The sequence below is a fragment of the Triticum urartu genome, chromosome 7, assembly GCF_003073215.2.
Source record: "Triticum urartu cultivar G1812 chromosome 7, Tu2.1, whole genome shotgun sequence".
Classification (NCBI taxonomy): domain Eukaryota; kingdom Viridiplantae; phylum Streptophyta; class Magnoliopsida; order Poales; family Poaceae; genus Triticum; species Triticum urartu.
This window is the reverse complement of record NC_053028.1, coordinates 713,999,713-714,012,216: the sequence shown is the minus strand read 5'-3', so window position 1 is coordinate 714,012,216 and position 12,504 is coordinate 713,999,713.

The window sequence follows — 12,504 nt, the reverse complement described above, 5'->3', positions numbered from 1 at the left end:
TGCGATGCTTATGTGAAAAAGCTTCAACCTGATAAGCTCGAACCCAAATCAGAGAAATGTGTCTTCATAGGATACCCAAAGGAGACTGTTGGGTACACCTTCTATCACAGATCCGAAGGCAAGACATTTGTTGCTTAGAATGGATACTTTCTAGAGAGGGAGTTTCTCTCGAAAGAAGTGAGTGGGACGAAAGTAGAATTTGATGAGGTAACTGTACCTGCTCCCTTATTGGAAACTGGTCCATTACAGAAACCGGTTCCTGTGACACCTACACCAATTAGTGAGGAAGCCAATGATGATAATCATGAAACTTCAGATCAAGTTACTACCAAACCTCGTAGGTCAACCAGAGTAAGATCCGCACCAAAGTGGTACGGTAATCCTGTTCTGGAGGTCATGTTACTTGACCATGATGAACCTACGAACTATGAGGAAGCGATGATGAGCCCAAATTCTGCAAAATGGCTTGAGGCCATGAAATCTGGGATGGGATCCATGTATGAGAACAAATTGTGGACTTTGGTTCACTTGCCCGATGATCGGCAAGCCATCGAGAATAAATGGATCTTCAAGAAGAAGACTGACGCTGACGGTAACGTTACTGTCTACAAAGCTCGACTTGTTGTGAAAGGTTTTCGATAAGTTCAATGAGTGGACGATGATGAGACCTTCTCACCCGTAGTGATGCTTAAGTCCATCCGAATCATGTTAGCAATTGCCGCATTTTATGATTATGAAATTTGGCAAATGGATGTAAATACTGCATTCCTGAATGGATTTCTGGAAGAAGAGTTGTATATGATGCAACCTGAAGGTTTTATTGATCCAAAGGATGCTAACAAAGTGCGCAAGCTCCAGCAATCCATTTATGGACTGGTGCAAGCCTCTCGGAGTTGGAATAAACATTTTGATAGTGCGATCAAAGCATATGGTTTTATACAGACTTTTGGAGAAGCTTGTATTTACAAGAAAGTGAGTGGGAGCTCTGTAGCATTTCTAATATTATATGTGGATGACATATTGTTGATTAGAAATGATATAGAATTTCTGGATAGCATAAAAGGATACTTGAATAAGAGTTGTTCAATGAAAGACTTCGGTGAAGCTGCTTATATATTGGGCATCGAGATCTATAGAGATAGATCAAGATGCTTAATTAGACTTTCACAAAGCACATACCTTGATAAAGTTTTGAAGAAGTTCAAAATGGATCAAGCTAAGAAAGGGTTCTTGCCTGTGTTACAAGGTGTGAAGTTGAGTAAGACTCAATGCCCGACCACTGCAGAAGATAGAGAGAAAATGAAAAGTGTTCCCTATGCTTCAGCCATAGGCTCTATCATGTATGCAATGCTATGTACCAGACCTGATGTGTGCCTTGCTATTAGTTTAGCAGGGAGGTACCAAAGTAATCCAGGAGTAGATCACTAGACAGCGGTCAAGAACATCCTGAAATACCTGAAAAGGACTAAGGATATGTTTCTCGTTTATGGAGGTGACAAAGAGCTTGTCGTAAATGGTTACGTCGATGCAAGCTTTGACACTGATCCGGATGATTCTAAATCGCAAACCGGATATGTGTTTATATTGAACGGTGGAGCTGTCAGTTGGAGCAGTTCTAAACAAAGCGCCGTGGCGGGATCTACGTGTGAAGTAGAGTATATAGCTGCTTCGGAAGCAGCAAATGAAGGAGTCTGGAAGAAGGAGTTCATATCCGATCTAGGTGTCATACCTAGTGCATCGGGTCCAATGAAAATCTTTTGTGACAATACTAGTGCAATTGCCTTGGCAAAGGAATCCAGATTTCACAAGAGAACCAAACACATCAAGAGACGCTTCAATTCCATCCGTGATCAAGTCCAGGTGGGAGACATAGAGATTTGCAAGATACATACAAATCTGAATGTTGCAGACCCATTGACTAAGCCTCTCTCACGAGCAAAACATGATCATCACCAAGGCTCCATGGGTGTTAGAATCATTACTGTGTAATCTAGATTATTGACTCTAGTGCAAGTGGGAGACTGAAGGAAATATGCCCTAGAGGCAATAATAAAGCTATTATTTATTTCCTTATTTCATGATAAATTTTTATTATTCATGCTAGAATTGTATTAACCGGAAACATAATACATGTGAATACATAGACAAACAGAGTGTCACTAGTATGCCTCTACTTGACTAGCTCGTTAATAAAAGATGGTTATGTTTCCTAACCATAGACATGAGTTGTCATTTGATAAACGGGATCACATCATTAGGAGAATCATGTGATTCACTTGACCCATTCCGTTAGCTTAGCACTTGATCATTTTAGTTTACTGATATTGCTTTCTTCATGACTTATACATGTTCCTATGACTATGAGATTATGCAACTCCCGATTACCGGAGAAACACTTTGTGTGCTACCAAACATCACAACGTAACTGGGTGATTATAAAGGTTCTCTACATGTGTCTCCGATGGTACTTGTTGAGTTGGCATAGATCGAGATTAGGATTTGTCACTCCGATTGTCGGAGAGATATCTCTGGGCCCTCTCGGTAATGCACATCACTATAAGCCTTGCAAGCAATGCAACTAGTGAGTTAGTTGTGGGATAGTGCATTACAGAACGAGTAAAGAGACTTGTCGGTAACGAGATTGAACTAGGTATTGAGATACCGACGATCGAAACTCGGGCAAGTAACATACCAATGGCAAAGGGAACATCGTATGTTGTTATGCGGTTTGACCGATAAAGATCTTCGTAGAATATGTAGGAGCCAATATGAACATCTAGGTTCCGCTATTGGTTATTGACCGGAGACGTGTCTCGGTCATGTCTACATAGTTTTCGAACCCGTAGGGTCCGCACGCTTAACGTTCGGTGATGATCGATATTATGAGTTTATGTGATTTGATGTACCGAAGGTAATTCATAGTCCCGGATGAGATCGGGGGCATGACGAGGAGTCTCGAAATGGTCGAGACGTAAAGATCGATATATTGGACGACTACATTCGGACATCGGAAAGGTTTCGAGTGATTCAGGTATTTTTTGGAGTACCAGGGAGTTACGGGAATACGGGGAAGAAGTATTGGGCCTCATGGGCCGAGTGGTGGAAGAGAGGAGGCAGGGCGTGCGCCCCCCTAGCCCAAACCGAATTGGACTAGGGGGCCGGCCCCCCTTTCCTCCTTTCCTCCCTCTCCTTCCTTCTCCCCTTCCCCCTTTGGTTCCTCCTCCTAGTAGGAGTAGGAAAGGGGAGTCCTACTCCTACTAGGAGGAGGACTCCTCCTGGCGCGCCCTACAGGGGCCGGCCGGCCTCCCCCTTGCTCCTTTATATACGGGGGCAGGGGGCACCCTATAACACACAAGCTGATCATTGATCCCTTAGCCGTGTGCGGTGCCCCCCTCCACCATAATCCACCTCGATCATATCATAGCGGTTCTTATGCGAAGCCCCACGTCGGTAGCAACATCATCACCGTCATCACGCCATCGTGCTGACGGAACTCTCCCATGAAGCTCTGCTGGATCGGAGTTCGTGGGACGTCATCGAGCTGAACGTTTGCTGAACTCAGAGGTGCCGTGCGTTCGGTACTTGGATCGGTCGGATCGTTAAGACGTTCGACTACATCAACCGCGTTCTCATAACGCTTCCGCTTACGGTCTACGAGGGTACGTGGACGATACTCTTCCCCGTCGTTGCTATGCATCACCATGATCTTGTGTGTGCGTAAGAATTTTTTTGAAATTACTACGTTCCCCAACAGTCCCCACATGGTGGCCCCACAGACGATCTCCCGGATACTATAAATCCTATTTTTCTAGAAAAAAATGAGGAAGAAAGAATTATCGTGTTTTGTGAGATGGAGCCGCTGCCACCTCCTGTTCTTCATCGGGAGGCCAGATCTGGAGCTCGTTTGGGGCTTCGGAGAGGGGGATCTTCGATCTTCATCATCATCAACCTATCTCCATCGCCAATTCCATGATGCTCCCCACCGGGAGTGAGTAATTCCTTAGTAGGTTCACTGGTCGGTGAGGAGTTGGATGAGATTCATCATGTAATCGAGTTAGTTTCGTTAGGGCTTGATCCCTAGTATCCACTATGTTCTAAGATGGATGTTGCTATGACTTTTCTATGCTTAATGCTTGTCACTTTGGGCCCGGGTGCCATGATTTCAGATCTAAACCGTTTATATTATCACCATTATATCCATGTTCTAGATCCGATCTTGCAAGTTATAGTTACCTACTACGTGTTATGATCCGGCAACCCCGGAGTGACAATAGTCGGGACCACTCCGGTGATGACTATAGTTTGAGGAGTTCATGTATTCACTGTGTGTTAATGCTTTATTCCGGTTCTCTATTAAAATGAGGCCTTAATATCCCTTAGTTTCCAATATGGACCCTGATACGTCTCCAAGGTATCTATAATTTTTGATTGTTCCATGCTATTATATTATCTGTTTTGGATGTTTAATGGGCTTTAATATACCTTTTTATATTATTTTTGGGACTAACCTACTAACCAAAGGCGCAGTGCAAATTGCTATTTTTTTGCCTATTTCAGTGTTTCGCAGAAAAGGAATATCAAACGGAATCCAAAAGGAATGAAACCTCCGGGAGATTTATTTTTGAAACAAACATGATCCAGGAGACTTGGAATGGACGTCAAGAAAGAAGCGAGGAGGCCACGAGGCAGGAGGGCGCACCCAGGGGGGCCAGGCACGCCCCCACCCTCATGGGCCCCTCGCAGCTCCACCGACGTACTTCTTCCTCCTATATATATATATGAAGGAAATATGCCCTAGAGGCAATAATAAAGTTATTATTTATTTCCTTATATCACGATAAATGTTTATTATTCATGCTAAAATTGTATTAACCGGAAACATAATACATGTGTGAATACATAGACAAACAAAGAGTCACTAGTATGCCTCTACTTGACTAGCTCATTAATCAAAGATGGTTATGTTTCCTAACCATGAACAATGAGTTGTTATTTGATTAACGGGATCACATCATTAAGTGAATGATCTGATTGACATGACCCATTCCATTAGCTTAGCACCCGATCGTTTAGTATGTTGCTATTGCTTTCTTCATGACTTATACATGTTCCTATAACTATGAGATTATGCAACTCCCGTTTACCGGAGGAACACTTTGGGTGCTACCAAACGTCACAACGTAACTGGGTGATTATAAAGGAGTACTACAGGTGTCTCCAAAGGTACATGTTGGGTTGGCGTATTTCGAGATTAGGTTTTGTCACTCCGATTGTCGGAGAGGTATCTCTGGGCCCTCTCGGTAATGCACATCACTTAAGACTTCCAAGCATTGCAACTAATGACTGAGTTGCGGGATGATGTATTACAGAACGAGTAAAGAGACTTGCCGGCAACGAGATTGAACTAGGTATTGGAATACCGACGATCGAATCTCGGGCAAGTAACATACCGATGACAAAGGGAACGATGTATGTTGTTATGCGGTCTGACCGATAAAGATCTTCGTAGAATATGTAGGAGCCAATATGGGCATGCAGGTCCCGCTATTGGTTATTGACCGAAGACGTGTCTCGGTCATGTCTACATTGTTCTCGAACCCATAGGGTCCGCACGCTTAAGGTTACGATGACAGTTATATTATGAGTTTATGCATTTTGATGTACCGAAGGTTGTTCGAAGTCCCGGATGTTATCACGGACATGACGAGGAGTCTCGAAATGGTCGAGACATAAAGATTGATATATTGGAAGCCTATGTTTGGATATCGGAAGTGTTCCGGGTGAAATCGGAATTTTACCGGAGTACCGGGAGGTTACCGGAACCCCCCGGGAGCTATATGGGCCATGATGGGCCTTAGTGGAAAAGAGAAGAGGCAGCCCCTCATGGGCCGCGTGCCCCTCCCCTCCCTTGGTCCGAATAGGACAAGGAGAGGGGGCCGGCCCCTCTCTCTCTTTTCCCCCCCTCCGCGAATCCTATTCCAACTAGGATTGGGGGGGGGGAATCCTACTCCCAGAGGGAGTAGGACTCTCCTGGAGCGCCCTCCTTGGCCGGCCAGCCTCCCCCCTTTAGTCCTTTATATACGGAGGCAGGGGCACCCCAGAGACACACAAGTTGATCCACGTGATCTATTCCTTAGCCGTGTGCGGCGCCCCCAGCCACCATAGTCCTCGATAATATTGTAGCGGTGCTTAGGCGAAGCCCTGCAGCAGTAGTACATCAAGATCATCACCACGCCATCATGCTGACGGAACTCTTCCCCGACACTTTGCTGGATCGGAGTCCGGGGATCGTCATCGAGCTGAACGTGTGCTAGAACTCGGAGGTGCCGTAGTTTCGGTGCTTGATCGGTCAGATCGTGGAGACGTACGACTACATCAACCAAACGCTTCCGTTGTCGATCTACTAGGTATGTAGATCACACTCCCCCCCCCCCTCGTTGCTATGCATCACATGATCTTGCGTGTGCGTAGGAAATTTTTTGAAATTACTACGTTCCCCAATAATATATATATATATATATAGCCCAAAAACATCTAGGAGGACCATGAAACCCTATTTCCACCGTCGCAACCTTCTGTACCCGTGAGATCCCATCTTGGGGGCTTTTCCGGCGCTCCGCCGGAGGGGGAATCGATCATGGAGGGCTTCTGCATCAACACCATAGCCTCTCCGATGATGTGTGAGTAGTTTACCATCTATTTGCATGATTTAATATCTTTGCAAGTCTCTTTGAATTATCTATTTGGTTTGGCCTACTAGATTGATATTTCTTGCAATGGGAGAAGTGCTTAGCTTTGGGTTCAATCTTGCGGTGTCCTTTCCCAGTGACAGCAGGGGCAGCAAGGCACGTATTGTATTATTGCCTTCGAGGATAAAAGATGGGGTTTATATCATATTGCTTGAGTTTATCCCTCTACATCATGAAATCTTGCCTAATGCGTTACTCTGTTCTTATGAACTTAATACTCTAGATGCATGCTAGATAGTGGCCGATGTGTGGAGTAATAGTAGTAGATGCAGAATCGTTTCGGTCTACTTGTCGCTGACGTGATGCCTATATACATGATCATGCCTAGATATTCTCATAACTATGCGCTTTTCTATCAATTGCTCGACAGTAATTTGTTCACCCACCGTAGAATTTGCTATCTTGAGAGAAGCCACTAGTGAAACCTATGGCCCCCGGGTCTATCTTCCATCATATTATTTTGCTATCTACTTGCTATTTTTATCATTGTTTATTTTGCAATCTTTACTTTCCAATCTATATCACAAAAATATTTATCTTATTATCTCTATCATATCTCACTTTCGTAAGTGACCGTGAAGGGATTGACAACCCCTTTATCGCGTTGGTTGCGAGGTTCTTGTTTGTTTGTGCAGGTACTAGGCGACTTGCGTGCTCCCTCCTACTGGATTGATACCTTGGTTCTCAAAACTGAGGGAAATACTTACGCTACTTTGCTGCATCACCCTTTCCTCTTCAAGGGAAAACCAACGCATGCTCAAGAGGTAGCAGACCCCGTTGCCACGGGAGGGTAGGACAAAAGATGTCATGCAAGTTCTTTCCATAAGCACGTATGACTATTTACGGAATACATGCCTACATTATATTGATGAATTGGAGCTAGTGCCGTATTGCCCTAGGTTATAACTATCTCATGATGAATATCATCCAATAAGTCACCGATCCAATGCCTACGAATTTATCCTATATCGTTTCTGCTAAGCTACTACTGCTGTCATTGTTGTTGCACTTGCTAAAAAAATACTGCTATCACTATTGCTGTTACTATTGCTGTTGTCACTACTATCAAAACTATCATACTACTTTGCTATTGATCACTTTATTGCAGATAATTAATCTCCATGTGTGGTTGAATCGACAACTCAGTTGCTAATACCTTCAAATATTCTTTGGCTCCCCTTGTGTCGAAAACTGTTGCGATCCCCTATACTTGTGGGTTATCACCTCTCAGGTCTCTTTCCCCAACCCAAACCCTAGCAGCCCCCTCTGTTCGCTCCATCCAGATCTCTCTCCCCTCTCCCCGAGAACCCACCCGCCGTCGTCTGTCTCTCCTCCTCCCTCGTCCTCATCTCCTCACTGCGGCTGCCACCTCCTCCCCGTCCCCGGCCTCCTTCCACGACGCCCCCATCGATCCCGATCCCCTCTCCTCCTCCTTTGTCCTCATCTCCTCGCCCGCACCGCTCCCACCAACCGAACCGATCCCGATCCCTTCCAGACCGAGAGAGAGTGAGAGCTCGCCTCCTCCCTTCCATATCACCGCCGCCACCTCCCTCCGGCGGAGCTCGCCGCCGTCCATGGCCTCCCCCACGCCCGAGGTCCTCCGCTCCGCCAGATCCGGCCTCCTCCTCGGTCCTACCCGACACGCTCGACCGGGGCTCCGACACCTACGCCCGCAATGCCGCCACCGTCGGTGGCCTCCTCTCAGACTTGCGCTCCACGCCCGAGGTCCTCCACTCCGTCTTGATGTTTGACTCGGTGCACGTGCGAACCTGCCTCCACCACGCGGCATACTACGGCCACGTCGACTGCCTGGACGTCATCCTCTCCACGGTGCGGACCACGCTGTTGGCCAACTCATGGTGAGACCTCGCTTCAGTCCTTGGCTGCTCAGATCTTGCCGGATTGGTTGTTACTGTAGTTGGCAAGACTGCTCACCGGCTGCTGTTGAAGCTTCGCAGGGGGTTTGCCCAGTTCGTCAACGTCAGCGACGACCACGGAGCCACACCGCTGCACCTCGCGGCCAGGCAGGGCCGGTTGGGCTGCGTGCAGGTGCTGCTGGAGAACGGTGCCATCGTGTTAGCACTGACCGTATCATATGGGTAATGTGCCGATCCGTGCCAGCCTCGTCAGTTTTGGGGATCAGCTCCATTGGTTGTTTTGATTGTGCGAAATGCTAATCTTCATGTGTTGCTGCTGCAGCTTCCCTGGTAGCACGTCGTTGCATTTGGCGCCTCGCAGTGGGGAGTTGGATTGCATCCGGAAGCTGCTTGCGTGTGGAGCTGATCGGCTCCAAAGGGACTCTGCTGGGTGAGAACTAGATCCCTGTCATGGTCTTGCCTTACACATTGTTGGTCTGCTGAATTTTATGCTATGAGGTCGCTGCCAATAGTTTCTCTTGCCCAACGCATGATCACATTATCTCAGTCTTGTACAAATGCTAGCAGGTACTGGGTCATCTGTTCATTTGCATTTCACGCGGGTTCATATTCTGCATAGTGCGAGACTGGCATCTTTCATTTGGTTTGCTGGAACATTGCACAAATGAACTTCTTTACAAAGAAAACATTACAACAACAACAACAAAGCCTTTAGTCCCAAACAAGTTGGGGTAGGCTAGAGATGAAACCCATAAGATCTCGCAACCAACTCATGGCTCTGGCACATGGATAGCAAGCTTCCACGCACCCCTGTCCATAGCTAGCTCTTTGGTGATACTCCAATCCTTCAGGTCTCTCTTAACGGACTTCTCCCATGTCAAATTCGGTCTACCCCGCCATCTCTTGACATTCTCCGCACGCTTTAGCCGTCTACTATGCACCGGAGCTTCTGGAGGCCTGCGCTGAATATGCCCAAACCATCTCAGACCATGTTGGACAAGCTTCTCTTCAATTGGTGCTACCCCAACTCTATCTCGTATATCATCATTCTGGACTCGATCCTTCCTCGTGTGGCCACACATCCATCTCAACATACGCATCTCCGCCACCTAACTGTTGAACATGTCGCCTTTTAGTCGGCCAACACTCAGCGCCATACAACATTGCGGGTCGAACCGCCGTCCTGTAGAACTTGCCTTTTAGCTTTTGTGACACTCTCTTGTCACATAGAATGCTAGAAGCTTGGCGCCACTTCATCCATCCGGTTTTGATTCGATGGTTCACATCTTCATCAATACCCCCATCCTCCTGCAGCATTGACCCCAAATACCGAAAGGTGTCCTTCTGAGGTACCACCTGACCATCAAGGCTAACCTCCTCCTCACACCTAGTAGTACTGAAACCGCACATCATGTACTCGGTTTTAGTTCTACTAAGCCTAAACCCTTTCGATTCCAAGGTTTGTACTCGGTTTTACAAAGAAAACATTGCAAAAATAAAATGTGCGGAAATCTTGAACGGGTTTGGGTATGTTTTCAGCATCTCTGTATTGCCGAGTAATTCACGAATGATTCTTAAGTTCTACCTGTGAGCACCAAATGTTTGGGAACTCTTTTGTAATTTGGTTAATCAGCATTTGTATTGTACAACTTCCTGGCTGCCATATCAAATATTATACCATTGCACTATTTAGTTACTTTTCAAAGTTGTGATAAATATAGTTCTTTTTTACTTTCAATATAGCATCAAATTCATGTCTTCCATTTTTCTCATCTACGCTGCGTGTCTATATATAGCAACACAGTTTTAGTTGCTCTGTAGGTTATCAGTAGAACTCAACTAGCCAATTAACAAGTGAACTCACTATGCATTTGCTGAATCAATATTTGGAAAGTTCACTGACCCTGCTACTATAACAAACTACTGGTGGTGGCTCTTTCCCAGGTAGTACGTGCATCATCAGTCCTATATAGCTGCTGCTCATGTACTCATTTTTTCTAGGAAAGTGGGAGGGCAGGGCCCCTTGATTTTCTTTTGCTGATTCATATCCCCTTTCAGGAATCAGACTAGACTAGAGTTCAGAGATTGATAAAATTGAATTCTGACATATGATGGCTAAATTTAGGATTCAGCAATAAATTTATGCACAGTACATGTTTTCTCCTTGTGCACAGGAGTTCTGACATGATTTTTTGAAATCCTGATATAGCTTTGGTTTATGTCACAGCAGTAAACTTGAGATTAAGTCAGTCTATCAAGTGTCAACAAACAGTTGAACATTCGTTGCACACGTTCTTGCATAATTTCGCAAAATTTGTGGTAAATTGCAAAGACAATTTCTCACTCCGGCTACCTCTGTTTTTAGTTTAGGGCTTTAATTGGAAATGGAGCCTTTTACTTTCAGTTTAAATTTTTAATTGCAAGGATGGGAGGTGGATGCCCGCATGGATCCGGCGTCACCCGACCTCGGCATCCACAAGGAGGAGCGGCGACAACCCCGGACCCATCTGTTGGTGCTGTTGATCCTGCTTGGACGGACATGTTGTCTCTTCCATGTCGGCTACATGACAGCCATGGTGAGCTCTCTGCTCCCTGCATCTTACAGTAGTTGGCCTGAAATTACAGTTGGGCTGGAAATGAACTTCTTCAGTTCGATTTGTAAGATATAATACCAGTCTAATCAGTGGATCATGGGTGATATGAGATTCTAACTAATTCCTTAAGTTTGTTTCTTTAACCATATGTGTAAGTAAAATCCTGGTTCATTGCATTTTAACAATGCAAGTTGTACCATGAGTCATTCAACAATTACATGATATTGTGACTTTATGGATATTATGGTGCGATCTGTAACTCACTAAGCAAAGATAGTACCATATTACAGGATTACTGTACAAATGCTGTAATCCTGGAGAGAACCTAGCTCCATTTTTTGTTATATAAGATGAACAAATGAGATGTATATAATGTGAGCTGACTTGTAATCCTAGAGAGAACCTAGCTAGCTCCATTTTTGCAAATGTATGTTTAGACATTATATGGTTTCTTTTGCTATGCGATGCAACATACTTTATATTCTTTCATTATATGTTGAAACAAGGTGGAAGGATGGAGTTTATATTCTTTCAGCGTGCCATGTCTATACTTGGTTTGGTTCCCTGATGCGTGCACTTCCTAACACGTGCAGGTGCAAGACAGCCACGCCAGATTCTCCTTCCACTCTGAACGCCCCCCTCCGGTCGCTCTTCTTCCGTTCCGACATAGCTGCTAAGCGAGCAACCACACCTCTGCTCTGCTCTATTTCGAGCTCATGCTCTATGTGTGTCCATGGCCATCGAGACCTTGTTTTGCTGCTTCTAATCTTCCAGTGGCAAAGAATTATTCTTGTCCTTGTTTCGATTCCTTGCTGTCAAATTCATTCTTGCCCCTTGTTTCATACTAGTACTCTATATTATATGCTCCTGTGCATCTTCTTTTGAAGAATTACATGGTTCCAAACATGTGCAGGAACCAAATTCATGGGTGATTAGACAAGAGGATCTAGGCATGGCAAGACTGTGAATAGCCATCTAGTATTACACTTTTGGAGCTTGTAACTGTGATTGCCATACTTGAAACTGCTATTACACTTCTAGATGCTTGTAAAGTACTCCCTCCGTTCCTAAATATTTGTCTTTCTAAACATTTCAAATGGTTACAACATACGGATGTATGTAGACATATTTTTGAGTGTAGATTCACTCATTTTGCTTCGTATGTAGTCACTTGTTGAAATATTTAAAAAGACAAATATTTAGGAACGGAGGGAGTATATGTTACGAGCTTGTATCATGTGTTATTTGTACAACCAGGCTGATATTATTTGAAGTATTACGTGG